Genomic DNA, 27,023 nt, shown 5'->3' on the forward strand with positions numbered 1-27,023 from the left:
CGTGCATGCTTAGTTTCACCAGAGGTGCAAGAGAAATAGAGAGAAGGGCGTTTTCAATAAAAAGGTATTTATTGAACAGTCTTGTTTCTCAAGCATTGAAAATGAACTGCTACAATAGTGAGGCTTACTATGAAGTACAATGCATATAATACGAACAGTATTATAAAGTAGCACTTTAAAAGCATGATATGGTTTCTAAGCCATAAAGTGCATAAAATGTAAAAAAAAAACTAAAATACATAAAGTATATACAGTGATAAAAGGATTACTAAAATACTCAACTGGTGCTTCTAGAATACGCCTACCCCGGTGTACCTAACCTAAGTCTGGTAAGAGGGAGGGAGTATAAGAGGAGGAGTTTAAGTCTAGGAGTTCTCTGCCAGGAATCTGATTCCGATAATTCTCTAAGAGGTCTAATCAGCTCCGTACCTTTGTTCTAGAATGAAGGAGGTCTTGTATCTCGTTCTCGGGACACGATTTCCCAGATACCCGCAAGGGTAGGCTGGAAACACTGGAGCTGGATTTCTCAGCAGGAGAAATGACAGTCTCGCAGTGCGTCTGCTGGAGGGTCGCCTTCCTTCGGCACTTGTTGCTGCAGGGCGTCGGGCAAGTAGATAGTCAATCTGCTCCAAACCACTGTGCCTTTGTTCAGGCAAATCAAGGCATATTTATACTTTGAAGGTGCCGAGTTTGACACATGTTTAGACTTAATAACGTCACTCAAAGGCTCATTTCTTGGAACGCCGGGAGTTCTAGGAGAACTTAATATTCAAGCAGGGGGAAGTCCCGAGCTGCTGAAGGCGGGTTTTTCCAAGAAAACATTGTTAATTCTTGGAGCTTAGTGGAAGTATCCATGCCGTATTTGGGCTTTATGTTTTAGGCCAAATATGATAATGATTTCTCTGCCTATATAAGGGAATGATAATGTATACCTATATAAGGGCATGAATCGGGAAATTTATACTAGGGTCCGAGATTCATTTACAACAGGACCAAGGCCATGGGAGACCGGCTACATCTGGCCCAGCATCAGGGCCAGAGCATAACTGGAAAAAGAGGAGGGGTGCCTCAGCTCGGCGGAATGAGCATGATGTTTCTGCTAGCGTGGTGGGTAAAGGCAAATGCGCTTGAGTACGCTCTTTTCCAAAGTTATAAATTCAGTTTTCAATCACAGCATTTGTCATTGCAGCTTCAGATTTTTGTTAGATCAAGAGGAAATAGTGCGGGTGTTTTTGAATAAATACGTTTATCGGATTTGTAGCTGCTTTTTCAGCAGGCTAATATATAAATAAAATAATGCAATTCATGTGCTAAGAAAGAATAAAAATGAGCAAAACTGTTTCAAATTCGATATTAATTAGAATACTTGATCACATAGAACCAGTTAACTCTCATTTTGAAGAGAGGGAAAAGAATAAAGCCCTTCTTAGAAGGTATAAGGAGGAAGTGATCAAGGTAAAGCAGGAGTATTTTTCTAATCTAACCTCGAACCTTTCCTCTCCTAGGGACCTCTTTAGAATTGTTGATTCCTTATGCACTCTGCAAATTCCTGACCCTATTCCTAGTTCTGTAACAAGATTGCTCTATTCTTTCACGACACGATAATGGACATTTACATGGGCCTTGAATTGCAAAGAGCTTCAATGCCTCCCTCCCTATAGGAGATGGAGGTCTGGCTCCCTCAGTAAGCTTATCCAAATTTCCGCCGCTCTCTCTCTCTCTCTCTCCATCCAAGAGTTGGATGTGCTTCTGAGTGGGACTAGGTCGGGGTCCCCTCTGGACCCGTGCCCTCTTAGAGTCCTCAATGACTGTAGGGAAACTTTGCTGCCCCCGCTCCTGGAAATCATGAATCTGGCTATGCGGGAGGGGATTTTTCCCTCGCACTGGAAGAGTGCTGTGGTCAAGCCCCTCCTTAGGAAACCAACATTAGATCCTGAAATTCTTAAGAATTTTCATCCTATTTCATTGCTCCCGGCACCAGCAAAGATGCTGGAGACCCATCTTAACCAGCATCTGGCGACCTTCTTGGACTCTGCAGGGCTACTCGACCATTCTCAGCATGGTTTCAGGAGGTGCCATAGCACTGAGTCGGCTCTCACTGTAGTGCTTGATAACATTCGCACTGAGGTCGACAAGGGCCACACTACTCTTCTGGTCCTGTTACACCTAACAGCCACCTTTCATACCCTGTCTCCCCTGGTTTTAACATCACGTCTCAGGGAGATAGGGGTGGAAGATCCGGCTTTGAGTCTGCTGGCCTCATTCCTTAACCAGAGGGAACAGAGGGTCAAGTTAGGAGAGTTCCTATCTCCATCCACACTTGTGCAATGTGGGGTGCCTCAGGGGTCGGCGTTAAGTCCGACCCTATTTAACATCTATGTGGCCCCACTTGCCAGGTTGATAATATCGTTTGGGATGGAGGTAGTGTCATATGCAGATGACACTCAAATCATGGTTTCCCTCTCCTACTCGGTCAGCTCCGTCGCTCGCAGCTTTAGGAACTGTATGGAGGCAGTTTCGCGGTGGATGGTCTACAATTCACTAAAGCTTAACGGCGAGAAGACCGAGATCCTTGTTTTCGGGGGGAACAAGGATATATGGTCCTCAGAATGGTGGCCCCCTTCGCTAGGAGAGTGTCCCACAGCCACAGACTCGGCTCAAAATCTCGGAGTCCTGATCGACCCCGCCCTCTCTCTGGCCAAGCAGGTCAATAGGATAGTTGCTACTTGTTGGGGCATCATCAAGATCCTTAGGAAGATCAAACATTACTTATCTCCACAGGCCCGTAAACAGGTTGTAGTAGCATTGGTCCTCTCGCAGTGTGACTACTGCAACACGCTTTACGCCGGCATTAATAAGGGTTTGCTGCAACGCCTACAAACTATCCAGAATGCGGCGGACAAATTTGTGTTGGATGCCCCTAGGATGCCCTCTGCCACAACTGCCAGGAAAAGTCTACATTGGCTTCCGATTGAGGCCAGGATTACCTTTAAGACTCTTTGTCTGACATTTAGGGCACTAGGGGGCTATGGGACGGAGGGGGTGAAGGACCTTCTGGTGCCGTACGCTCCCTGTAGAAACCTCTGCTCCTCTAGAAAGAGCCTGTTGTCGGTGCCTCGCGTTCAAAGAGCCAAGTGGGGAGGAAGAGCGTTTTCATATCTCGCCCCTACTATGTGGAATTCCCTGCCCCTGGAACTGAAGGCCCAACCCTCTGTTTTGTGCTTCAGAAAGGCACTGTAGACGTGGCTCTTTGCTAAAGTCTACCCGTAGCCCCGTTTCCTGGTTCTTTTTGGTGTTTTTTGGTTAGGCGCCTTGATGCCTTCGGGCTTAGTTGCGCATTATAAGATTACTTTCATTCATTTCATTTCATTTCATTTGCCTTTTTTAAAATTACATTATTAGGGAACAGAGTCATTGTATGGAAAATATCCTGGGTTGTTTCCCTGGAGAGGTAAAGTGGTACACACAATATGCTCTCAGGAAGAGCCAATGTGTCTTTTTTTCCTGAAAGCGTGTATAACGGCCAGGAAGATGGCTCAGCCCAGCCTCGTTTGATATGCAGCAACACAGATGGCGCATCCCTTGGCTTAAATCATGCTGGGCACTGTATGATGAATAATGTTGTATAAAAGCAGGCAGTCCGGCTTGCTACCTGTAAGTAAACAAGATGTGTCTTATTAAACAAATATTTTAGTTGAACATTTGTGTAAAATAAATGTAGAACCATCCCAGGTTGGCTAACTGCCTTAGTCTACAAAAGGTTCCCTTTCTGTCAGTTTGTAACACACAGAACGCACTAGGAAACAGTTACTTAACACTCGGCAAAATGGTCTCCCAAAGGACCTGTTTTATCATTATTAGGGCTCATCAGCCAGATATAGCTTGGTTGTGGTGACAACGTGAGCACAGGATCCAAGTCATGGGACGGGTGTGCCCAGTCGTGGGCCCTGACTTAGCTTTACCTGGCTGATGAGTTCTAATAAGGACGTAACCGGTTCTGGGTTGTTTTAGGTCTTATTCAGGGAGTAACTGGCCTGACAGTTCGGGCTGGGCTGTTCCCGTTGAAATGCAGACTGATTTAGAAATGGATAGGTCCAAACTGAGGTGGCATGGTGGGCGAAATCAATGGATTGGGATGTGGCCCGAGTAATTACGAGTGGCTGAGACTTATTCAAGCATTCCATCCATCACCTTGCCCTAAGTGTGCTGTGCATGTCCAAACGTTGGTTCCATGCTCAACGCGCTCCTTGACCAAGCAAGTCAAGGCCATCTCCTCCTCCTGTTTCAACACCCTCCGCATACTCCGCAAAATCTACAGGTGGATCCCGACAGAAACAAGAAGAAAAGCCACCCAGGCCCTCGTCAGTAGCAGACCCAACTACGGAAACGCCCTCTATGCAGGATCCCCGACAAAGCTCATCCAACGATTGCAACGCATCCAAAACGCCTCGGCACGACTGATCCTCGACGTACCACGCCAAAGCCACATCACACCCCACCTGAGAAACCTGCACTGGCTACTCGTCAACAAGAGGATATCCTTCAAGCTCTTCATCCACGCACACAAGGCACTCCACAAGACAGGTCCAGCCTACCTCAACAAACGACTTTCCTTTTATACCTCCAGCTCCGCTCCGCCGACCTCGCACTCGCCACCATCCTGCGCTTCCGAAGGAAAAGGACGGGCGGGAGGTCAGTCTCCCACCTTGCCGCCAAGACCTGGAACACCCTTCCACTGAACCTACGACAGACCCAAGACCTGCTGACCTTCAGGAGGCTACTCAAGACCTGGCTGTTTGACCAGTAGTGTCGCCCCCAAGCGCCTTGAGAACCTCGCGGGTATGTAGTCTGCTCTACAAATGTTATTGATTGATTGATGCTCTATGCGCCACTAAAACCAAGCTATACTCGATAAGACCTAATAAGGTCAAAATAATACTTAATAAGGCCTAATAAGGACAAAACAATTCCTAGGTTGCTTGTGTTCTTCAGGGAGGACCTGACCTGGTAGTTCAAGCTGGACTGATCTCATTGGCGCAGGGTCTAGGCTGATTTGCATATTACTGGGTTGTAGTGAATTGGGTTCAGGCACAATTTGGAACTCCTACTACTCACTAAGCAATAACATATCATGTCCCAAGCCACTACTCACCATAGCCCTCCTCAGGACTCATAAAAACGCCACACATAGAAATATAAAATACAAACCTGAAAAAAGGAATAATACAAATAACCACACACGTACAACTGAAAGTCCTGAAAATCCAGACATACAACTTGACACACCATCTTCCCGTAGTTTGTAAAAGAAATCATTATGTGTTTTTTATTGTGATTTATGTCTTTGAAATGTAATTTTATTTTGTGTTAAAATATATGCATTTTTATATTGTCTTGTTCAAAAATAAAATTTATTTAGTATATACAAAAATAGTATAATTTTTTATTGGGAACTGCTCTTTTCCCAGTTTTTGTCCTGTGACCATTGTGTAGGCAATTTCAGACTTCCGCCTAGGTTGTTTTCTCCATTGTGTATTTTCCCTGACCTAGGGGTGTATGTGTCATTTGCGTATGCAGGTAGCCCTTGTTTGATGCAACTGAAAATCCAGAGCCATAGTCTGGGGGGGATATATACAACAATGCAACAAGAACCAACACCTTCTGGTGACAACTTACCACGGTTAAGAAACAGTAAAAACAACTCGCCACTGAACGGCAAGAAACAGCAAATCAACACCTTCCGGTGACAGCAACGCGCACTTAGCACGGAAACAACGCAATCCTGCGAGCAAATCAACCTTGTCGGGCGATGTCTCTCTCACTAGACACCTTCCCCACACTCTGGTGTGGGGTCAACCTTGTCGGGCGATATCTCTCTATAGATATCTTCCTGTACCCTGGTACAGGATCAATGCTCACCTTCGCAACTAGGCTGGGGTACAAGAATCAAAATGTTGCTCCCTGCTGGGAGCCGGTTTCCCTCCCGCATCAACAACTACCCGGTAGAGGGGAATCACCCATCCCTCCACGGACACTTGATAAAAATGGGCCGACCTTCTCCCACAAGGAATATAGCCAATTAGGATTACATTTTATATTTCCCGGCCTGGTGATGTTACAACTTCCCTCTTCAACAATTACCTGCAAGAAGGGCAACTTACCATCCTTCTATGCAACAGCACTTGGTACAAGAAAGATTCTAACCTCCCATTCCAAAGACTATAGACACAATGATAGAATGACAAGGAAAGAAATATCTAAATATTATCACAATCACCAAAACATTCACACACATAAAAGCTGAAAAGTAAAGATGGTTAGACAAAAACAGTTATAATAAAACCCTTCTTAGAACACCTCACCATGTTTCTATACATCTGGCTTTTCAGGGGGCCCAAGACTCTGGTTCGATCAGGATTCTTTGTTATCACCAGACCACCATCACCAACAGATCAGCATCTCTAGCATCTGATGTTACCCATTGCCTTTCCATCTGAACAAACTGGCTTTCAACTGGCTCTTCCATCTGCTTCCAACTTGCAACTGACTGAATGGCTCCTGACAAATGACAAATAGCAAAATGGCATCCTGCAACTGGCAAATAGCAAATGGCTTCCTGCTCTCTAACTCTCTTTCTCATATAAAATGCAGGTTTTCCAGAGAAGTTTCTAGCAAGCGTCCAGCCTCCCACCAGATTCCTGCCCCACCCCAAGTGCTAAAGACGCACCCCCAGCCGGCCGAACTGTTGTTGCGTCTCCAGCACAGGAAAAGCACATTTTCTCCAATAAGAACCGGTCCTCTCTGGTTCATAGCTAGCGAACAACACATTGAAACCAAAACCCAGCCCTTCGCCTACAAGCTGCCCAGACAGTTCATGTCAGAAAAGAACATGGCATTTCTCAAGCATAAGCCTCTAGGCCCGAAAAAGAGCAAAGACCATAGAAAGAAGGCATAAGATCATGCCAAAGCCAATAGGCAAACCCTGCCACTAAGAACTTCAGGCCTACACATCCCTATATTATGTGATGATGTGAATTGCAAAGCATGTCATAGCCAATAGTCAGTTCTATCTAAGTGTCTCCAATATGCTGAGATGGTGGTGGGCAATGGTCATAATCAGACCCAATCATTATCTACCCAATATATCGGTCACTACATGGGTCCATACCGAGGTGGCACAGTAAGTGAAAAACAATGGATTTGGATGTGACCCGAGCGATTGCCAGTGCACAAGATCAATTCAAGCATTCCATCCAGCAGTTTGTTTTTGATGTCCTAAGTGTAACTGTATGCTTAGATGTGTGTCCCATGCTGTGCCACTGGTACTGTGTCATAACTGGCTGGTGAGCCCTAATAAGGGTGAAACAGTCCTGGGTTGGTTGTGCTCCCATTCAAGGCAGTTTGGCCTGGACTGTTCCCATTGGAGCAGAGCCACGATTGATTTGCACATGGCGAGATTCAAATGGAAGTGGCATTTTAAGACAATACAAGAGGTAGACACTCTTGAAAAAGAGATTGCGGATCTCAATCTGGCAGAAGGTACAAAAAAGAACTATGCAGTCTTAGAGGGTATCCTTGAGATGTTCAAGGATGATATAAAACAGCGGAAGGCACGTAAACTCAAACTTGACAAACAAGAGTATCCTAACTGTGGAGTTTACGCTCGCCAAACGTTTTGACAATTTAGTCAAACAGGATATAGTACGAGGTGACAAAGCTGCCTCAATAAGTGGCCAGAGTGCCACATCATTGAGTAACATCTCTAGTAGTGGAGATGAGGGCGCAATGGTGGGCATTTCTGAACAAATGAGTAATCACTCTTTTTTAAAGGAGGTTCAAAGGATGCGCATGGGGAACAAAGATCTCAACTCGAGACAGAGAGAGGACACACGAGGCAGACAAAGAGAGGGAAGAGAGGGAGATGAAAGCCAAGGAGAAAGGGAGGGAATGCACACACGCTCGTGGAGAAAAACGAACCTAAACAGATGAGCACTAACTCAGACATACAAATCATCCATTTAACCAGCAAAATCCTTACTAACTATATGATTTTGGTTCTACAAAAATGAATGCATTTTTGTCCAATTATGCATTGTGATGTAAGGGATATAAAAATTGATGTCTATAAATTTGTGAGACAGATAAAACTTACAAAATTCTTTGCAACTAATTGTGTTACCAATAAACCACCTGATTACAGCACCACTTTGAGGGATTTGTCTATCCAGGACATACATGACACAACAATGTTACTTTCAATTACTGAAAATGAGAATGATCCGATAACGATTCATCAGGTATTACAGGATGCACGAATTTCAGTGTTGACAGTGGTTTAAAAGCTAAGTCCAAATGGACTCCACAACTGTCGAGTGGAAATAAAATTGATGCCTTCCATAAGATCCTCATTGGAGAATTGGACACATGGGAAGAGAGCATGAGGCACACTATTCTTCCACATTCCATGAAAAATCTGACTTTCAGGGATCGGGCTGCCATGAAAATACGAAGTAATGACAATACCATAATCATTAAGGAAGCTGACAAAGGTGGGAACGTCGTTCCTATGGGTAAGATCAAGTATGACGCAGAGATCTTGGGGCAACTGGGTAACACCAACTGTTACAAAGAATTGACACATAATCCTATCTTAGATGTATCTACTATCGTCAATAGAAATCTCAAAGATTGGCACACACTTGGCATTCTCAACGATGATGAATATAGATACTTGCAGATTGACAGGCCAAGGTTCCCCAGCCTTTATGCTTTACCCAAGATCCTTAAGAATGCAATTTCACCCCTGGCAGGCCTATTGTTTCGGGGATTGGGGGTCAACCGAAAGAATTGCAGAATTTGCTGATGCTTTCTTACAGCCATACGTTATCAACCTGCCCTCTATTATTAACCCGTTAAGCGCGCGCAAACATTCCGCCCCAGTGCGGACGTTCGATTGCGCTAATGGGATTCGGACGTCCAACGGTCGTGCGCAGCACTAGCGAGGTAGTGCACGCGACGACCGTTGGACGTTCGAAGCACTCAACGGGTTAAAGACACTAAGCATATTCTTAACATCCTTAATGACTACACCTGGGAGGCAAACATGCTGTTTGTCACTATGGATGTAGTGTCATTTTACACTAACATTAGTCACCAACATGGACTGACTGCGCTACAACACTTTCTTTTTAAAAGACCCATAGAATTGATGGAGCATTCAGAGATACTTATCTCCATGGCGAAACTCATTCTTGAACACAATGTTTTCTTGTTTATTGGTCGATGGTATAGACAAATCTGTGGCACTGCTATGGGTTCCAGATTTTTGCCGTTGTCTGCATGCCGCTTCATGAGGCGGTTCGAGGCGCCGCACATCTGGGGCCCAGACGAAGCCCAATGGCATGCCTACATATGCTATTATGCAGACCCCTCAGGTTAGATCATCATAGATTTAGAAATTTAGCGGCACAAAAATGGAAATTTAGTGGCAGCACTTTATTTTACTCGTAATCATTCTTTTTCAGCCAATAATTGGAAACTATTGTAGCAGAGTATTCCACCTTGAAATATGGATGTTTTTAACTCCCTGCAACTCTACGGAAGCACAGCTCTAATCCTAACCTCGTGAGAGGGAGCCCATTTTCTCCCAGGAATGTTTTTGCACCCATGTACGCATCCCTGCCGGGGCACCGCTGCCTCATGCACCCATGAGGCATGACACTTCTTCATCAGGCTCCCTAAGGCGCAGGGTGGTAGTTGGTGGAGGTGCATTGGAGATGGCAGAACGGAGTGTGAGTGAACTATGAGTAGCGCTATAAAAATGAAATCTATGTCAGAGAGGGGCTATGGAGAGATGAGCGGCACTGTTGGAGGGTAGTAGCAGGGCTTAGTTTGAGCCAGTCATTTCAGTTACCTAATTGTCAACATCTGCACTGATGACAGTCTGTCACATATTGGTGATATATTTCTTCTTTCAAGATGAACCAGCAATAGTGTTTATTCATTCACTGTTCTTTAAAAGGGACTAATGATATGATATGATATGATGTGATATGATAAATGGGATTTGTAGAGCGTACGTTCATTTACGGTTTCTTGGCGCTGGAGTGGAAGGGCTAAGTGGTACAGAGCGGAAAAAGCTAGTCGGGAGCTAGAGAGAAGAGCCAAGTTTTAAGTGATTTTCTGAAGTGAGCATAGGAAGAAAGAAACTGAGTGCTTGGGGACGGGAATTCCATAAGAGTGGAGCATGGGTGGAGAATCTAAGGCCTCCATGCTTCTTGCGTCTGAAGGAGCAGGGGGTCAGTAGGTTGGAGTCGGAGGAGCGGAGAACGCGATGGGGAACATAACGGTGTAAAAGGGAGGAGATGAAGGAAGGTCCCTGCGAGGAAAGGGCTTTGTGAATCAGACAGCCAAGTTTAAAGAGGCTGCGCTGGGCCACTGGGAGCCAATGAAGGCTCCTAAGGAGAGGCTTGGAGTGACTAGACCTCGGTTGGCCATGAATCAGCCTGGCTGCCTGGTTCTGGATGAGTTGAAGACGTTGGGATTGGTATGCAGGTATGCCCACATATAGGCAATTTGTATAGTCCATGCGAGACATGACTAGTCCCAGAGTGAACTGAACAAGAGCTTCATGAGAAAGAAGTCTGCTGATTTTCCGAATGCGACGCAGATGGAAGAAGCAGAGGGATACTACTGAGCTAATTTGAGCCCTCATGGAGAGGTTCCTGCTAATAGTGATGCCTAAGCTCTTGAAAGAGTAAACAGGAGGAGGGTCAGGGACCAAGGGAGAGGGGCCAAAAGGTGGAATTCGAGGGGTTGGCTTGGCGCCCTGTGAGGACTAACTCGGTCTTGTCCGGGTTAAGTTTAAGCTGATTTGAATTCATCCAGGAGCTGATGAAGGTCATGATGGAGAGGACGTTATGGATGGAAGACGGGGAGGGGTCAATGTTAAAAATGAGATGAAGATAGTCAGCATAATTGAAGATGATCACAGATTTTTTCTGAAGCTCCGAGATTAGGGGACGGATGTATAGGTTGAAGAGGAATGGTGAGACGCTTGCCTACCGAAGAGAAGGGGGGGAGGGAAACTGCTTGGAAGCTGTCTTGAAGAAAGGAGGCGATCCATCTCAGTGGTTGCCCCCCGAATGCCGGCGTACTCGACACGGTCGAGAAGGATGGTGTGGTCAACGGTGTCGAATGCCGCCGACAGATCCAGGAGCACCAATGCCTGATGGATGTTCTGATCAGAACCCTTTCTTAGTTCCTCATGAACGGCCAGGGCGATTGATTCCATGGAATGCTGAGGCCTAAAACCAGCTTGGTGAGGATCCAGGTTGTGGGTGGATTCAATGAAGGTGCTTAGGCTGTTAGTCACAAAGGCCTCCAGGGCTTTGCCCAGATAGGGGAGAAGGGAGATTGGGCAAAAGTTAGAGAGCGTACCGGGGTCTGCTCCAGTTATTTTGAGGATGGGTGAAACCACAGCCGTTTTGAAGGAGGAGGGGACCACCCCAGAGGAAAGAAAATTATTCAAAAGAAAGAGGGGGGGCTTAGGAATGTTGAGAAAGATCTCCCGACTTATATGAGGCAGACAGCTGTGCCGAGGGGAACCAGGCTTTATTTTCCAGAGAAGAGAGAAAAAGACTTCTTCAGTGAGCGTGAGGAACTTTGAAAACTGGATGGGGTTGGCAGATGCCGTGGTGGCATCAGGCAGGGCGACAACTTTGGGGATGCTAGTTTTAATTGTGAGGATCTTTTCAATAAAGTAGCTATTAAGAGAATCACAGAGGGTTTGTGAGGGGAGGGATTTAGCAGTGACACAATCGGGTTTTACCAGCTCATCCACAATGGAAAAAATGGTTTTGGATTTACAGTTGGAACTGAATATTTCTGCAGAGAAATATACAGATTTGGCCGAGAGAATGGCTGCTTTATAGCCAAGTAGGGCCGTAAGGAAGGAAGCTTTCTTAGAGAACAATAATGTAGTCTCCACTTGCGCTCCAATTGGCGCAGCGCGAGTTTCTTGTCCTTGAGGTCTTTTGTAAACCAGAGTTGGGCATTGTGGGGTCTCTTCCTCTTGAGGGCTCTTAGGGGGGCAAAGTTGTCTCTCGCCTGGGTCAGCCAGGAGTCAAGAGCTTCAGCCTGTGTGTGGGGTGAGCAAGACGGATGTATGACATTATAACGCATGCTTTTACCAGGCATGCTTTTACATCGCAACTTGTACAACGCATTCCTTTACAACGCATAGTGTTGAGGGGTGCTGGATAGTGAATAGTTTAATTTACTATTCCAACTCCAGTCCCCGTGGATAGTAGGGAAGGTGTTGGATAGTAAATTAAATCTATTCCCTATCCTAGAGCGCCCCCAGCTCAATGCGTTGTAATGGTTTGCGCTGTAAAAGTTGCGATGTAAAAGCACTGCGTGGTAAAAGTTGTGTTGTAAAGGATGTTTCCCGAGCAAGACAGGTCGGTTATATTGGGAAAGAGGTGGAGGGTAGTAATGAGGTTCGTGCAGAGGGAGGGAATGTCTACACAGCCCCAGTTTCTGACCATGATGGGATCAGCTCTATGGGCTACAGTGGCGGTCGGCTGGATGATGGAGAGGGAGACAAAGTAATGGTCAGACCAGGCACAGGGGGAAACTCTGAGGTCAAGGATGTCCAGGTTTAGACTCCAGACCTGGTCCAGGGTATGCCCTTTGAAGTGGGTGGCCACTTTGATCAGTTCTGTAAAGTTCAGCCCATTGAGTAAGTCTGTGAACTGTTTGGAACAGGAGTTTTCATGTAAGTTGTGAGGCCAATAATTAAAATCCCCTATGATGAGTAGTTTGGCGTGGTTGATGCTAGCTCTGCAGCCAAGTTGCTAAAGAACTGGATAAAATTTGACGAAGGGTTTGGTGGCCTGTAGCAAATAACGCAAGTAAGCTGGAAGTGTTTAGCGTGAAGTGTGACTGCTAAGATGTCAGCCAAAGGGCTATTGGGGATTGTTAGGGAAGTGAAGATGTGCGAATGAGAAATGATTGCTGCGACCCCCACCCCCCCTATTTTCCCATCAGGTCTGTTGGCCTGAAGAATGTAGTAGTTGTCAGGTAAAGCAGCCAGAATGTCTGGCATAGACTCGGACGAGAGCCATGTGTCCAAGCCAACAGTCTCACTTGTAGCAGGTAATGGTTGATAGTTTGATTGGTTCTGTCATTGGCGGAGCTGGCAGGGGCACTGGATGGTGCAAGCTGCAGTAGCCACCTGACAAGGGCTCTGGCACTTCTCTTTTATTTTTTTTACAAATTAAGCACTGGGTGGTAGTGAAGGAATTTTTGCAGAAGGAGGTCAATGAGGGGGCACCAAAATACTTGTGGTATCAGGTGCCCATCAGCACCAAATCCAGCCCTGGATGTGGTCATTGTTGTGGAAAATACTGCAGTGAGAAAACGCCCACTGCAGAGATCCTTGTGCAGACCAAGTCCGTTCCTGGCCGTGCCGACACAGACTTTCATATATATTTCCGAGGTGGGTATATCGAGCGCCATACGGCTTGCTAATCACACCCAATAGTTACAGTGCCAAGAACTGCAAAAATACACAAGTAAACTAGCTAAAATTAAGTATTACTTTTATACGAACCTGTCTTGAATCTCCTAAGCAGATTTCTGCAGCGAGCCCTTTAACCCCCTAAGCTATCTCACCGGCACACACCCATTCAAGTAGCAATAGTGGTGTAATCCAAGAGCTGAAGGGAGATACTTCCCCATCCCCCTCTTCAAAGTGAAGCCCGGATTTACCGGTACCTATTGGAGATATATGTCAGTCCTCAGCAGCTCAGGCTCGCCTCTCTTGCTCTGCCACTGGCCACTGGGCTAGTAATGAGCTTGACTGACTGTCCACTGCTCACGCCATCCGCTGCTTGCCTGATCCTGGTCACGTAAAAATTAACTTGAGCCCTTTAGGAAGCAGCTATTTTACGGCTGCTCAGCAGCACGAAGTGACTTGTGCATGTGCACCCAATAAGACGCCATAATTTCTTTCCTTTCTTCTGGGAGACCTTTTGAATGAATGAATGAATTGATTTTTATAGAGCGCACATAGCTGCCCTGAGGCGTCCAAGCGCTAACAATACCAACTGAGGCTTAGGTAGCTTAACGGAGGAGTGTCTTACCCAACTACTAGTTGATGAACAGAAGCGTTTTCAGCTGTTTGCGGAAAGAAGTGTGGTCGGGGTTAGATCTTAGATGCTGGGGAAGGGCATTCCACAGCTTGGCCACATTATAGGAAAAGGAGCGGCCTCCCGATCTTGATTTCTTTATTTTCGGCACAATGGCCAGGTTGGGAGAGGTTGAACGCAGCTGTCTGGCAGGATGATAAGGTGTAATAAGGGGAAGATTAATTGCTGGGCCTAAAGACCAGAAGGCCTGATGTGCAATACAAAGTGATTTGAAATTAACTCTTTCCCTAACGGGAAGCCAGTTCAGTCTCCTTAGGCCGGACTTTGCTGAAGATGTACGGGGGATTTGTAAGAGAGTCCGTGCGGCGCAATTCTGTATCAACTGCAGTTTGCGCAGAGTGAAATCAGGAGCTCCCAGATATAAGGCATTCCCGAAATCCAACCGTGACTGGATCAGGCCCAAGACCACGGTCTTTCTTGCTTCGAAGGGGAGTAGAGGGAGGATCTTTCTGATGACTCTAAGGATGCCAAAACAGATGGCCGATAGTCTTATTGCCTGCTGGTCAAATGACCGGGACCTATCCTGCCAGACACCAAGGCTCTTAATGGTATCTTTAGGTGCAGGGGCAGGTCCTAAGCTGGGTGGCCAAAGAGTGTCGATAGAAGATGGTGCAAGACGACCTAGGAGCATAAACTCAGTCTTGTCTCCGTTAAGTTTGAGACAAGACTTGGTCATCCAGCTCTTAACCATCTCCAGGCAGCCAGCAAGATCCACACACACTGAGGATCCCCCTTCCTGTGCCAGAGAGACCACTAGCTGAGTATCGTCCGCCTAGGTAATGATCTTAATACCATACGGACGGACGATCTCAGCCAGTGGCCTCATTTAGACGTTAAATAACGTCGGGCTCAACGATGAGCCCTGTGGAACTCCACATCCCAGAGGCTTACTGGAGGAGGTGACATTGCCCTCGTATACCTGGAAAGATCTATCATTCAGGTAGGACCTGAGCCACTCCAGGGCCCTGTCAGATATTCCGGTATCCAGGAGACGCTGCAAGAGGATATCGTGGTTAACGGTATCAAATGCAGTGCTCAGTTCGAGGAGGATGACTGCCACCGATCCTCCCCGATCTAAGATCCTCCTGGACTCCTCTGTGAATGCCAGTAGTGCAGTCTCGGTCCCATGCTTGGGGCGAAAGCCTGTCTGGGAGGGATCGAGCAGCTGGTTTTGTTCGAGAAAGGTTGTTAATAGGCCGTTTATGTATTTCTCCAAGATTTTAGCTGCCCAAGGCAGCAAGGAGATCGGGCGGAAGTTGTTAAGATTCTTGGTGTCCAAGTTGGGTTTTTTAACAAGGGCCCTCACCATGGCCTGTTTCCAAGCCACTGGGACTGTGTTGGTGGAGATCGAGATGTTAAGTACTGCTAGCAGTGTAGGGAGGATGGTCTGTACAGCAGAGACTAGGATGTGTGGGGGTGCTGGGTCCCTAGGGGAGCCTGATTTCACCTGATGCATGAGGGAGGTGAGATGGTCCGCATCCATCTGGGGAAATTCCACCAACACTGTAGGGCAGTTGGATTTGTTTCCTTGTGGGGGACATAAAGGTGTCTCCTTCAGACTAATCTGCTCTGAAGATGGAAAGGAGGAGTAGATGAGATTGATTTTCTGAAAGAATAAATTAGCCAGATCTTCACAATGGAGCCGAGGATTTTCGGCAATAAGTGGAGGCGTTGGGAGGTTGATAAGACTTTTTACGATTTTGTAAATCTCCTTGGAGCTGGAGCTGGCCTCTGCAATTTTGTGTGAGTAATATAAGGATTGCGCGCTCTTTATGTCTTTTTGTATGACCTTTTTGTATAAATAATTTTGTCTGCTCCAGCATATCCTAGTCGCCATTTGCGTTCTAATCTCTTACAGTGGCACTTTTTCTCCCGTAGTTCATTCGAGTACCAGAGAGCTGAGATCCTAGATCTTTTTAAGACAGTTTTCTTCATAGGGAGCGTGGCATTTAGAGAGTTGTTTATCCATTCATTAAACATTTCATTGGCCTGTGATGGAGTCTGGCCAATTGAAGGAATTGAGTTTTGTAACTCCTGAGTCCACTGGGCCAGCGGAATTTTAGACCAATTGCGTGTTTCTCGTGCTGTAGGTGTGAGGGGCGAAAACTTGTCAGTTTTCCATAGAAGCGGGATTAATGCATGGTCTGTCCAGGGGAGTACTATAGAGGGACATGCCTTCAGATTGGGACAGTTTCTGAACACCGGATCCAACAAATGACCTTTGATGTGCGTGGGGGAATAAAACCAGCTGGGATAGCTGTAGAGCAAAGAAATCTCCAGTTAATTTATTGGCGATAGAGTCATGAGGTTCATCGAAATGAATATTGAGATCGCCCAATAACGTGAAGTTGGAGGGTGAAAAAGCCAGGTCAGCGACCAGCGGGGGCAGAGATTCGTGAAACTGTTTGGCTGGGCCCCGAGGGCGATATATAAGTGCTCCAGAAAAACTTGTGCAGGGAGAAAATTCCAGGGAGAAAGACAGGCTTTCGCAGTCTGGAAAGGGGTTAGGGGTGCAGCGACAGGTGAAACAGTCTCTGAAAATGATTGCTAAACCACCCCCTCTTTCATCCACGCGGTCCTGTCTCACAAATTGGTAACCCTGCCCCAGGGTTTGAACCAACTCAGGGTCGGAATGCGGAGTTAGCCATGTCTCGGTGAGAAAAAGAACGTCAGGTTTTCTCTCATTGAGTAGCAATGATAATTCTGTACAGTGTCTTGGCAGTGACCCACAGTTTAAGAGGAACATTCTAAACAATTGTTGATTGTGTGTGTGGGGCTTATACATAAGATGTGTATTACAGTCCCGGCAATGAATAGGTAGGTCACGCGGATGGTACTTATGGACGCAGGACAGATTTACCTGTGAGTTAATAGCTCGTAATTCTGTGGATGTATATCTCCTGATATTTTTAGTAAGAGAGATAGGGGATGTGGCCCCTGGTCCCGGCCCGTCGTGGACGGGCGCAGACGGGCTCGCCTCAGGCGAGCCTTCGGCGTGCCCGCTGCGCTTCCTGAAGTTGCACATTATTATATGTGCTGGAGGACGACCAGGGGGGGCGTGGCCTCAAAAGGGGCATGGCCAGCGATCTCGCCGGTGATGGCAGCGTGGTGTTTGCCTCTGCCCAGGATCCGCTGCGCGCAAGCAAGGTAAAGCAATAGGTAAAATTAGACAGATAGCTTTTAAAAAATTAGTAGCAAGTATTGGCCTACTCCCGGCTTCCGCCGGCCAAAATAGCAAATATCTCGGCCATCATGCTAATCAGCCAATTTCGCAATTTTGTCGTGAATCACGAAATGCTGGAGGGTCTGTATAATACAGTGTGTGCATAGACCTGCATAGATAAAATTGCTGTGTCTTCTCTAACTGTGCCACGTTTAGTTTTATTTGCTACAGAAACAGTTTAACAGAGCAAGATTATGGATTTAATATTTAGCGTTACAAATAGCACTACGTATGAGATATGCTGCGGATGTTATGTTATGTTATGTTATGTTAAATACCTGAAGGAACGGCCTCCAGCTCTGCTCCTCCGAATTTTGATAGTACAGGCAAGGTGAAGATCCGCCAAGCGGAGAGCACATGTAGGAACATAGAAGGAACACAGACCTCGAAAGATTTGAGGGCCAGAACAATGAAGAATTTTGTGAATTAGACTGAGGATCTTGAAGTGGATGCGTTGTTTTACAGGTATCCAATGTATACGCCGCAGAATTTGGGACGTATGACAGTGTTTTGGTAGTGCAAACAGAATGCGAGTGGCTGCATTCTGGGCCCTTTGGAGTCTGTTAATAGCTGTCCAGTTGGAGCCACGCATTAATTATTATTATTATTATTATATTTCTTATATAGCGCCAGAATCGACCCCCGAAGGGGTATCGCCGCGCTTGCCTTGGGAACCCGTCCTGGTTTTTCCCTGTGAGATAGCCCCTACAGGGCATCCCCAAGGTGAAAGCCAGGCATCCCGCCGCGGGGGGGGCCGTTGTGGAGATTAAGCAAGCTTAATGCCCATGAATGAATGAATGAAACTGTTCTTATATTGCGCAAACTTAGCCCGGTGGGCGTCAAGGCGCCTAAATCAAATGCAGAAGCTAGGACCCCCCCCCCCCCCCCCCCTCTGCCCTATTCTCTCATAGGTAGGCCCTCTTAAAGAAGCAGGTTTTGAGGGCCTTTTTAAATGACTCGATTGAAGGAAGAGTTTTTATTTCAATGGGGATGGAATTCCAAAGCTGCGGGGCCCAGAGTTGCAGAGTGTGAACCCATGATTAGGTCAGGCACCGAAGCGAGAATTATCGAGTCCGTGGACATTTGAGCTCAACACCCTGCCGCGTCGGGAATCGAACCCTGGTCCCGGGTCTGACCTCTGCTTCAGGGTCTGCCTGCTCTAACCAGTGAGCCACACTTCTCCACATTAAGACATTACAATAGTCTATATGCGATAGAACCAGGGCTTGGACAATCGTCTGGCGTACAGGTGGTTCAAAAAAGCCCAAAATGGGTTTAAGAGAACGTAAACGACAATAACACGTACCAGCCACTCTTTTTGCGTGGGACTCTAGAGCGAGTGAGTAATCCACAGTCACGCCCAAGTTTTTAACTTCCTTCTTTGGGATGGGAAGTGGGCCTAACGTGGGGGGGCCACCAGTGATCATCCCACTTGTGTGTATCCTTGCCAATCAGAAGTACCTCAGTTTTTTAATATTTTAGCTGCATGATGAAGGATTACTTGAGAAGAAATAATAGAAGCTATGTGCTGTTATTACAATAGGTAAGTTACGTGGCTGATGGGCAACTTGGTGATTTCTATCAACTTGTTACAAAGAGGCTGTGCTGTTGTTGGGTGTATTTAATGAAGATTACCTGTCACATTTCTTCCACCAACTTTAAGGCAGCTGAAAGGTATGTTGGTTCCAAATAAAAGTATGACTGTTTGACAATGTATCCTCACACTAATTTGCTAAGGTAGTTGGACGGTTTTTTATCCCATATTTAGTTCCAGATTATTAATAATTCATTATTTTAGCGGCCAAAATAGCAAATATCACGGCTATCGTGCTAATCGCCCAATTTCGCGTTATTTTTCAGGAATCGTGAAATGCTGGAGGGTCTGATTATGGCAGATATATAGACAACTGTTTTCTTATATGGACAGGAAGTGAGTAAGAATTTCAGAAATTCTTTGCGCACATAACATCTACAATATGACATTCACTTTGGCATACAGTAATAATAATATTGTCTTTCTGGATGTAGAACTGTATATATACACCATGATAAGGTTTGTAGTAAGCTGTTTAGAAAGCCAACATCTTGCAATGCTGTAATACATGCTGATAGCGCTCACCCAAGATCCCAGGTTAACCCAATCCCACAATGGAGAACTATTCAGGGGTTTCTTACAAGGGGATAGGACGAGGACATCATATAGAAAGCCAAAAAGAGAACAGTTAATTTGTGTAGGAATGAAACACTGACAATTAAGTCCAAACCTGGTGAGAGTGACCCAGCCCTGAGAGATTAGTGACTGGTTATCACCCATGGTCTTTTACGATCTATGAAATTTTGAAACCATACTGGTATCTTCTCACATCTGATACAACCATTAAACTTTATGTAATGAATTATCCTAGAATCACCTACCGCAGAGGTAAATCAATACGAAATATCCTTAGCCCTAGTTATCCTAGAACACAAGCCGAGGGACAGACTTGGCTTCACAAGCGTAATACAGGGTCATTTAGATGTGGTAACTGTAGGATGTGCAGACTAGCTATGCATTATATAAATGAATTTGAATACAATGGATCTAAGATTTATCCCATAACCACACACATAGACTTTACCACCAAGTTTGTGGTTTATGCCATTATCTGCAAGTGTGATAAGGTTTACATTGGCAGCACTATCAGAAGCCTCAAAATCGCATCGCTGAACACTACAGGGCCCTGAAGAATAGCAATATTAGATACCCTATTGCTATTCATGCTCTTGAATGCAAATAACAAAGCACTCACATGACCTTTAAATTTCATGGTGTAGAAACTGTTCAATCAGATGTAAGAGGAGGAAACCGTGAGCTGAGATTCAGACTGAGAGAAGGTTGACGGATCATGCAATTGTGAGCCATTGAAAAAGACCTCAATATTGACAATGAGCTATAGTACTTTCTAGGTGCATTCTGTCACTATTATATCTTGATTATTGAGATGTTATATATTCCTGACTTCTTTGGGTATGCATTGCAACTTACATGCCATGTTTATTGTGATAATGTCCTTGATGTACCGTAGAATCATTCTGCCCCTCTGTCACATTTACAAATGTTCATCAGTTAACTAAATATGAGATGGAATTGCTTGCTTATACTGTACTTTCTGTGGATACATGTTCCTGATACAAACATATATGATTTAGGCAGGGCTTGAAAAATCATTTAATTCTTACTATACCTGCAGGTCTGGTAACCTAAAAAATTTACTTGACCTAACTGAAATGCACTGGACCTCAGTTTCTGGAAGTGGAGCAAATGTGACAAGTTAACAAGATTTAAAGGCATTTTTATGGCTCATTTACTTTGTGAGCAATAAAGATACCTTTAAATCTTGCTATCTTGTCACATTTCCACTGCTTTCAGAGACAGAAGTCAAAAGTCAGTTTGTCTTCCTACTCACTAGAAAGGGCAAGTAGAACCTAAAAATAGCTCACCCTAATTGAATCTGGCTTGCAAATGCGAGATGATTTTTCGAGCTCTGAGTCAGGTTATTCGAACTATGTCCCATACGTCTACTGTATGCATTAGTATGGGATTTGGAATCTAATACTACTTGTGTGGCTTCAAAACAGATATTTTGGTGTTTATTGCTTTTAACCTCTCTAGATGTGAACATCCCTCTTATTTCCACGTATATTACTCTTTGAGTTACCTTTCCAATTACACAGCAGTTTCTCTTCAGTTCTACGGATATCCTATTGGTTTCTAACACTTATCACACATCTTCCTTTACATGCATTTCCATTATTATCAACACTGTATCACTAAACTATTCTCTTTACCTTGTTAGTAGACATTGAGCATGCCATATCCTTGTACCAGTTTCTCCACTTTGTTTGGAATTCAGAGCGGATATGCCATTACTTCTTCTTGTACTGCATTACAGTTACATTTTTGCCAGATAGTGATTTTCTTCAATTACTCTTATGTTTACTATGACGGTCAAAGTCATCTGTCCGCTTACACATAGTGCTTTCATTATTACTACTACGGAGTCATTTGAAATGTTGGGCTATGCTGTCATTTGACATCTACCATATTTTATGTTAGGCGTTTATTCCTACTGGTCTCGCACGGTGAAACGTAGGTTTAGAACTTGCTTTGCACTATGGTTGGTTCTTGTTTGCGCAAACTTCATTGTTAATATTAATGTAGGTTTTCACACCTACATACTTTAATTACTTTGGGCTGCCGTTCCTGAATATTGCGTAACTTTAATTTGTTGTATTCCGATTTCCATTTGCTTGGCGATTAAGTTTTGTTTGAGCGACTTATACTGACTAATGTACACAGTAGTTGCCACTCACATATTCCATTCATGGTGGGCCCTGCTTTTGTGGCCAATACAGTATTTACAGCCACGTATCCAGGGCCGAACTGGGAACCAAAACCGGCCCTGGCAAAGTGCTCTTCGCACAGGGCCGGTTTTCAGCCGATTTTGCAGTTATGCTGCAAAAATGGCCCTGTGACAAAATCGGCCCCAGGGGCCCAAAACCAGCCCCCACCCGTGCGGCGCACCGGGGGATTGCCCGGTGCCCGCTACGGCCAGTCCGGGCCTGCACGTATCTACGGTTAACTTACAACATGGCGGCCATATTTGTTTGCTGTTTTTACGGTGGACGCTCTCTCCTTCTTCCATTTGTACTGATTTCTACTATAAATGTGCAGTCCAAGATGGCGCCGCTGCTGGACGCCTTACTTACCGGGGAGTACTCTCCACCTGGATTACTATTCTCCTTAGGTAACTTGACCCTGTTGAATTTTGTTTTTTTCTTTTACTGTATGACCTGCGTTGCTCTGTTCAGTACGAGCAGACTGCTCTAATAGTATGTTCTGTACAGACCATTAGTTCCATTGTAGACTCTACATACTTTGATGCTTGTTCCTATGGCTTAACGCAAACTTTACATGGCATGCTAATGTATTTCTGTAATATTATTGCGGTTCTGTGAGGTTAGTAGTGGCTGATACTTACTGGGCTGTGTTAGTTAATTAATAATTAGTTATTCATTTTTAACTCTTTTGTCTCCTGTTATTTAATAGGTGTTTTTGAATATATACGCATTAGGAGTATACCATTTGCAATAATCTCGTTTTATATTGTTGGATCGTAATTGATCTTGCCGTTTGATTTGACTACCTCTCTTACAATGTTTTGTTGATTACTTTATTTTCACCTGTAATTGCAGTTTGACCATGCACGTGTGACTTCTGTCTTACAGTCCTGCCGCACTAAAATAATCTTGGGGTTAAATACTTTGTTTCGATACAATTAGTATATGCTAACTTACGTCATATTGGGAGATAGAATATGGTGGATACAGACTCCCCTTTTCATTTGGATATGAGTACGGCCTGTCTTATGGACATTTACTATTGCCGATATTTTATGTTGTACAATGATTTTTAGACAATAATGTCCAATTCTTGTTATTACCATTAGGAGACTCATTCATTGACCAATGTTTGAAACTTGAGAACTTAGCGCCTTGCTAGTGGAGCCCTTTTACTTTCTTTATGTGAATATGGTTTTTAAGTTTTAGCACATTACTACAAACTACTACTTAAAAGTAGTAAGTGCTTTAGTAAACTACTTTGATTAGCCATTTACTTTGCCTAATTTCCCATCTTACCCATCAGATATAGATGTCTGAATTATCGCACTTTCGGACGTCACTGGAGTAACCCACTTGGATTTTGCACCTTTGTGTTTTATACTACTACTCTGACCTAGCTTGATTGCAGTTTGGTGAGTAGCTTTAAAACCGTATCCGCACTATTAGGGCAATGCATGGTTTGTGTTTTCACCCCCCCCCCATTTTTCTTGCTCCATTTTTTCACGCTGTATCTTTACTTAACACCAATAGTCATTTACTCTCGAATACTTCCTGAGTCTTTTTTCAATCTCTACACAATACGGTGGAGGTTGTATAGCATTCACATAATTTCTTTGGGTCAAGCATGAAGATTGTTTGCCTATAATATTACGTGACCTCGTTTTGACATCTTATTCACTTTTTCCCCAATCTGAGGGTGTTTCTCACTATGGGTCTCTGCTCACTGACCCTTGCACTAAATAACTTTAACTGTCCTTTTTTGTTTTTTGATAATGACTTATGTTAATTAGCAAATCTTGACTTGTAACTTGGACCTTTTTTCCATATTTAATGTTTATAGTCCTAAAGAAGTCTAAGGTTGACTCCATATAGACGAAACACGTGTTGGCTAGAATCTACATCTATGTTGAACTGTGTCAAATGAAAATAAAGAACAGGAGAATAATTCTGTTCCAACTACCATTGTGGACTGTTCTAATTACTTTGGGCATTCATTGGATATTAACACTTTTTGTGGTTATACGTGTGGGCTTTTGTCAAGGCACTTGGTGACGGCGGGTGGCCGTTACATATATGCTTTGAGCATTCTGATTGGTTACATGTGACTCTACACAACTCAGCCCCTCCTATACCCTGCGACCCTTTTTCTCTATTGTTTGAAGTGGCATTGTGGGCAAAAAAAAACAATGGATTGGGATGCAGGCCTAGCAATTGATGGTTGCAGAGATTAATTCAAGGATTCCATCCATCACTTTGTTTTTTTTTTTTTTTTTTTTTTTTTTTTTTTTTATAGTCCTCATACGCCAATAAAGATATTTTCAGTAATGATTATACCGAGATCTTTATGGGAGCTCTTTCTGCAGACACCCGGTATAAATCTCACGATACCACCATGTGAATAGTCAGCTCAGTCTCTCAATTTACCAGACCCTTAGACTGATCTACGGGTGAATCATTCTGCAAAAAGGGCTAATCATTGGACAAAGTTGTTATAAACCATCAAGCCAAATAATACAGGGAGTCCAAAAATGCTTCCTTTTCTTCCACGCCCTACTATCCAAGCTGAGAGTATGCCTAATTGCCCTAATCCAATTTATATATGACGGAACAGTGGTGCTCACCCACAGTTTACATATTTCCCTACGGGCTAAGACAATTAAATAAAAAAATAACTTATTATTATCTCGTGATACATTCTCATAATTAGAAGGTATTCCAAAAAAAACTTGTTGTGTACTAACCTGTATTTCATACCCAAAAAGGGCTTCCATACCTTCTTGTATTTCAAACCAAAATTCTCTAAGTGCAGGACAGGTCATAAACATATGCAGGTCATCTGCTTTTTCCAAATTGCACTTTGGACAACAGGGAGTAGGCCCCTTCGAAAATTTGGCAAGTCTAGCTGGAGACCAGTATACTCTATGGAGAGAAAACAAGTGATTGCGCTTTAAATTGGCAGGTGAGACCGTAAGATGTAATAAGTCAAAGGATACTTGCCATAAATTCTGCAAGTCGACATCCTGTACTTGATCCCTCCAAAGCTGATCTGGAAGGGCAAACTCTCCATCTTCTTCCTCGAGTATTGTCCAATAAAGGACTGATGTTTTAAGTGTTCTAGGTTTCTTCATTAAAAGCTCATCCAAAACAGTCTTGGCACCTTTAACCCCTGTAACAGCTTGGGTCCAGCTTTTAATTTGTAAATACTTGAATTTGGATAGATTGTTATCTGTAAGGAGAGAAATGTCTTCCCAACTCAAAAGATTCCCTCCAGGTAATAGCTGGCCCCATGTTCTGATATTTGCATTCTGCAAAGCGATAGATAGTAAATCTTTAGTCCATTCAGGAGAGCCAGGAGAGTCCCATATTGGGGCGAGGGCGGAGTAATATGAAATGTTCAACGCTCTTCTAGTTCTGGCCCACACATATGCTATATCTCTAAAAACTTTTAATCGCACTTTTTTGAAGTAACGCATATCTCCAAACTTGAACAAAAATGCATTAGATCCTCCCTGGATCTCAGATAACATATTTTGAAACATAAAGTCTGTTTCTGTCTCCCCTAGGGTGTCGAATAACCTTACTCCTGCTTTCAATAATAATGTCCAGGCATATACTCTCAGATCCGGTGCGCATAATCCACCTTTACTTTTCTTCCTGCGAAGCTTTTTCCATGAGATCCTTATGCCTTTAGAGGCCCAAATAAAGGAATTCCATTTAGCTTGGATCTTAGTTAGTCTGGCTTCTTTAAAGGTAAGTGGAATGTTCTGGAATATGTATATTAATTTAGGTAACAGCATCATTTTTACTATATTGATTCTTCCGATTAGGGTCAAAGGGAGAAATGACCAACTTTTTAAGGATTCCACGATTTCTTTCTCAATTTTTAAAAGATTTGTTTCAGCAAGTTGATTTATGTCCTGCGTAATTTGAATTCCCAGATATCTGATTTGATGTTTCAATATTGAAATGGAATTAGCATGGGTTATATTCCAGCACATGCATTCTGATTTGGATTGATTGATCAGATAACCGGAGAGTTGGCCAAACTGCTCTGCTGCTTTATATATGGGAGGAATTGATTTAATAGGGTCCGTAGTGTACACCATGAGATCGTCCGCATATAAAGCGACTTTTTTGATCCAGTTGTTATATTTAAAGGGTAAAATGTCTTGATCTTGTCTAATTTTTTCTGCAAACGATTCCATGTATAAATCAAAGAGTAGGGGGGAAAGCGGACACCCCTGTCTTGTTCCTCTCTGAATTTTTATAGGAGAGGATAAGCTTCCATTTATTAGCAATCTAGCTATCGGAGCCTGGTAAAATGCTGCTATTGCCCCACAAAAGTTACTGCCTAAATTGACTTTTTCTAATACTTTAGCCAAGAATTCCCAATTGACACGGTCAAAAGCCTTAGCGGCATCTAATGTGATAACCGCTAGTGGGACTTTATATTGAGAGGCAACATCTATTGCACCCACCAAGGCTTGTGTAAGATCTTGTATTGAACGGCCTCTGACAAAACCCTTTTGGTCTAGATGCAATAGTTGGCCTGCTACCCCGTTTAGTCTTTCTGCTAAGATCTTTGCCATAAGCTTATAGTCCGTATTAAGGAGGGAAATAGGCCTATATGAGTCACACTGGGATGGTTTCTTCATTGGTTTTAGAATAAGAACCACTATGGCATCATTCCAGGAAACAGGAATTTTGCCTCCTTCCTCATATATAGAGGTAAAAAGCAATTTCAGGACTGGTATTATTACAGGTGCTAGCACTTTATAGATCTCGGAGGGTAGCCCATCAGGGCCTGGGGCCTTACTTTTTTTGGCAGAATCAATTGCCGAAGCTATTTCAGTGGAGCTAATTTCTCTGTTAAGGTTGTTGGAAGCCTGATCATCTAAAGCTTTAACCTGATATTGATCTAGCCATGACTGTATTAGTTGATGTTGTGGCAGGAGATCTTCTCTATACACTTCATCAAAATGATGGTGGAAGGCCTGGTCAATATCTGTACTTTTGTCTGAGATCACGTCCATATTTGGGATCTGTACTTCCTTAATAGAGTTTTTCTTGATATCCTTTTTTGTTTTCCAGGCTAAAAGTTTTCCGCTGGCCTCACCATATTCAAAGTGTGCTAATGAGCTAGCCTGCCAACGTTTCCTCAACCTTTTGTCTAATAGCTGCTCCAACTGTAATTTACATGTTAA

The 27,023-nt window shown here is 44.1% G+C and overlaps 1 protein-coding gene across 5 annotated transcripts in view; it reads left to right on the top strand.

Moving 5' to 3' along the window:
* The window catches only part of LOC147700393 (uncharacterized), a 77,935-nt gene that overhangs the window by 39,443 nt on the left and 11,469 nt on the right, over positions 1-27,023 (top strand). Inside the window, exon 2 of one of the 5 annotated variants that reach the window (XM_086935751.1) lies at positions 23,123-23,231. The exons of 3 other annotated variants lie outside the window; for them this stretch is intronic. The gene's annotated coding sequence lies outside the window, so the exon portion shown is untranslated. Of the gene's footprint in view, positions 1-19,292; positions 19,367-23,122; positions 23,232-27,023 lie in introns of those variants that run through there. One more of the 5 variants, XM_086935750.1, reaches the window with a different exon arrangement.

The sequence above is a fragment of the Lissotriton vulgaris genome, chromosome 8, assembly GCF_964263255.1.
Source record: "Lissotriton vulgaris chromosome 8, aLisVul1.2, whole genome shotgun sequence".
Taxonomy (NCBI): Eukaryota; Metazoa; Chordata; class Amphibia; order Caudata; family Salamandridae; genus Lissotriton; species Lissotriton vulgaris.